This window comes from Gavia stellata, unplaced genomic scaffold (genome assembly GCF_030936135.1).
Source record: "Gavia stellata isolate bGavSte3 unplaced genomic scaffold, bGavSte3.hap2 HAP2_SCAFFOLD_116, whole genome shotgun sequence".
In the NCBI taxonomy this organism is placed as follows: Eukaryota; Metazoa; Chordata; class Aves; order Gaviiformes; family Gaviidae; genus Gavia; species Gavia stellata.
In genome coordinates, this window is record NW_026777221.1 from 159941 (window position 1) to 164436 (window position 4496).

Genomic DNA, 4496 nt, shown 5'->3' on the forward strand with positions numbered 1-4496 from the left:
TCCATCATCGCGTGTGGATGTGGCATTGTGGGATGTAGCTTGATGGGCATGGTGCTGTGTGGTGTTGGGTGGGTTGGTTTTTGGTGTGTTGTGGGTTTTTTGTCGCTTTTTTGGGGGTTTTTTGGTTTTTGTTGTTGTTGTTGTTGTTGTTTTGTTTGTTTGTTTTTGGGTTTTTTTGTTTTTTTTTTTAGGTTGGACTTGATGATCTTACAGGTCTTTTCCAACCTTAGTGATTCTGTGATCTTGGAAAGGTCATGGAGACTGGGAGAACTCCCTGACGACTGGCAGCACCCACACATTGCATGCGCTTTTCCATAATGGCCAATGGATGAGCAGGGGAACTCAAGGCTGTACCCGTGTCAATTCACATCACATTTCTGGGTGTCTGAAAGAGCAGGTGACTGGATTTACTCAAGGTAGGTTGTGCCTGGCCAGCCTCTTTGCTTTCTGGGCTGGACTCAGGAGAGCAAGAGAGGTCTTTTCCCTGGAAGCCATCAAGGCTTTCAACATTGTCCCAGACGATTTTCTTGTGTCCAGGGTAGGAAATTATGGTCTGCATGGGTGGATAACCTGACGGGTAAATACCAGCTGGATGCTCAGGATCGGAGCGACATTGTTAATGTGTGGTACTCTGCCTGGAGGCATCTAGCTGGTAGGGTCCTACAGACCTTTTCATCTCATGTGCATGTTTCAGCCTGGCAGATGGGGATTGCCCACTGCTTAGGGTGGCTGTGCTCAGTCATGCCCCATGGGCTGAGCTGGCTCTCCTCCTCTCCTTCACTCCCCACACTTGCCGGGACCTCAGGAAACATCCATGAGCCAGAAGGATCCACAGACCTCCCGGGCTGAGCTCCCATCACTGCAGGGGAAGAGGGAGGGTTTGTAAGACACATAGGAGTGCAGGGAGTGAGCAGTGTAGGTGTAGCAGTGAGTGTCCTAAAGGAAGAAGACGACCTGAAATATTGGGAGGTGTCATGCTGAAGTGAGGTAGTCTGCGTTTGTATTTTGAGGCAGCAGAAGGAGGATGTGCAGCTCAGTGCTGGGATGTGGAGGTAAATCGTGAATTGTAGCATGTCTGTGGCTTGGACATCTTGGGTGATAGAGGAGCATTAGCAAGGCTTTGGAAGAACCGGGATGGGTTGTGGGGGACTCAAAGGCATTGTCAAATCCTCAGAAAACCACAGCTCGGTCTTGGAAGCAAGGAAGCAGGCACAGGCACAGGCACAGGAGAGTGTAGCTGTGGTGGGGATGGCCATGGGCCTTGGTGGGGCTTTGACACCCCAACAGATCAGAGACCCTTGATCTCTCGGCTATGGCTTCTGTCTCTTCCACTGAGACCCACGAGAGGACACCAAGTCCTTATAGCTCCATTGCCTTGTCGCCTCCTCACCCACCCTCCACAGAGCCTGGGAGTTGTCCTGCTGCTGACCTACACCTGGCATCAGACATGCCCACATCACATTACCCCCAGGAAGAGCCCAAAACCTCCCAAGAGGGAAAGGAGCCCCCTCCCTGCGAGATAGGGTCATAGCTTGGCCATCCTTCTTGGGGAAGCACATCAAGGGCTTTCACAACAACCTCCATATTGAAATTTCCTCCTGTACCAAGTGTCTCCGACTTCCTGCTTCACCAGCCCCTGGGACAGGAGCCTTGTCTGCTCATTGCCTCCATGGTCTCTTCAGTGATGGACTTCAGCAGGGCCTGCTAACACCTCAGAAACCTGGAGCTTTGCTTCTGACTTTTACTTCTCTGGAGGCTTGGTCAGTCTTTCAGGATCTGCAGTTCAGGAACTCGGCACCAGAGGGCTCATTAATATGCAAAGCGCCCTAAGGAGCCAAGGCTGGGCATCATTTTCCTTTAGTCTTCAATCCTTAAGTGGTTAACTAGAGAGATTTCAGGAGTGTAGTCAAAGTGCGAAGGTGTCAAAGCAAAGAGACCAAGTGAATGAAATGCTTGATTTTGAACAGCCAGTTCTGCATTAATCCCAACGTATCTGGGTTACAAAAATGACTTCAAGTAGAGTCTGCACCATTGCGACCCATGTGGATGGACTGGCACAGCCACCCCGAGCAGTGAGAATCCCCATCTCCCAGGCTGAGGCATGCAGTCAAGATGCAAACCTCTGCAGTGCCCACTTGTTACAGGCCTCCTGGCAGAGTGTGACTCATTCCGCATGACCCTCCAACCTGTTTCAGCTCATCTGGCTTCTTCTACCTTTCCCTGCAACTATCGAGACTACAGGAGCTTTGGTTTCGGCATAGTCCCTGCGTCCTGGGCAAGGTTTCTAAATTCCTCCTTCGCAGCTTCCCCTGCTTCCACCTCCTGTGTGCTGCCTTTTTGTCCTGGAGCTCAGTCTGGTCAGACAAGCAGCCTCCTGAGATGGTTGCTTCTTTTCAGGTGTATTAGGAGAGGTCATTCATGTGCTTGGAGAAGGCTGTCCTGTAAGGCCTATCAAATTTCCTGCGTTCCCCCTTGACCCTTCAGAGCTGCTTCCCGTGGCACCACCTGTATCAGTCCCCTGAATAAGTCAAGGTCATCTCTGGAGGCCCAGGTCTGTGCTCTGCTGCTGGCCTTCCTCACTGCCCTTTGGCATCAGGGACCCCACTACTTCCTGCTCACGACAGCCAAGGCTGACACTGATGATCACATCCCTAACCAGCTCTTCCTTGTTGGCCAGGACCAGCTCTGGGTGAGCATCACCCTTGTTGGCCCAGCTGGCAGCTCTGCTAAGAAGCTGTCCCATGATCCTCCACACTGTTGGCACTTCTGTGTTGACGCTGTTGCGTTTCTTTGCCTGGCCAGCGAATGCCAGGGCAACTACAGTCCCCGTCGGAACCTGCTCGTTGGCCTGGAGACTTCTTTGGGTTGCTGGCAGAAGACTTTTTCTGCCTACTCTCCCTGATCAAGTAGATTATAACTGCCAAGACAATGTCACCCTTAGAGACTTCTCCTCTCACCCTCACTCACACAAGCTAACTCAACCTGTTGCCCATCTCCTAGAGGAGCTCCATATACCTGAGATGCTCTTTCACAGAGGGGGCATCCCCCTGTCCTCATCCTCCCTGCCACTCCCTCCAGCAGAGCCTGTACCCTTCCATTGCAGCACCACAGCTCAGCAAGCTGTCCCCCCACATCTCATTTAATCCCAAAATCCCTTCCTTGCTCATGAGTTGGCAAGCCTCATTGAGAGGGCTTTAAACTAGATTTGAAGGGGGAAGGGGAGGAAGCCAGGCTACCTAGGGATGAGCCTAGGGGTGGCGTGCCAATGTCGGGGGCAAAATCGACAGCCCAGCTCAAGTGCATCTATTCCAATGTACGCAGCATGGGCAGCAAACAGGAGGAGCTGGAAGCCGTTGTGCAGCAGGACAGCTATGACGTAGTCGCCATCACAGAAACGTGGTGGGACAACTCACATGACTGGAGTGCTGCGATGGAGGGCTATAAACTCTTCAGGAGGGATAGGCAAGGAAGGAGAGGCGGTGGGGTGGCTCTGTACGTCAAGGAGTGTTTTGATTGTATAGAGCTCGATGATTGTGAGGACAGGGTTGAATGCTTATGGGTAAGGATGAGGGGGAAGGCTAAGAAAGCGGATATCCTGCTGGGGGTCTGTTATAGACCACCCAACCAGGACGAAGAAGCCAATGAAGCATTCTACAAACAACTGGCAGAAGCCTCACAGTAGCAAGCCCTTGTTCTTGTGGGGGACTTCAACTTACCAGATGTCTGCTGGAAATATAACACAGCAGATAGGAAACAGTCCTGGAGGTTCCTGGAATGTGTGGAAGATAACTTCCTGACACAGCTGGTAAGCGAGCCTACCAGGGGAGGTGCCCTGCTTGACCTGCTGTTTACAAACAGAGAGGGTCTGGTGGGAGAAGTGAAGGTCGGAGGCCATCTTGGGCTTAGCGACCATGAAATGATTGACTTCTCAATTCTTGGCCAAGTAAGGAGCGGGGTCAGCAATACCACTACGATGGACTTCCGGAGGGCAGACTTCAGCCTGTTCAGGACACTGGTTGAGAGGGTCCCTTGGGAGACGGTCCTGAAGGGCAAAGGGGCCCAGCAAAGCTGGACCTTCTTCAAGAAGGAAATCTTGAAGGCGCAGGAGCAGGCAGTCCCCATGTGCCATAAGAAGAGCCGTTCGGGAAGATGACCGGCCTGGCTGAACAAGGAGCTTTTGCTGAGACTCAGGGAAAAAAAGAGAACTCACCACCTCTGGAAGAAGGGGCAGGCAAGTGAAGAAGAATACAAGGACCTCGTTAGGTCATGCAGAGAGGGAATTAGGAAGGCGAAAGCCCAGCTAGAGCTCAACCTGGCCACGGTCGTGAGGGACAACAAAAAAAGCTTCGATAAATCCATTAACAACAAAAAGAGAGCCAAGGAGGATCTCCATCCTCTACTGGATGTGGCGGGTAACATTGTCATGAAGGATGAGGAAAAGGCTGAGGTACTTAATGCCTTCTTTGCCTCAGTCTTTAACAGCCACACCAGGTATC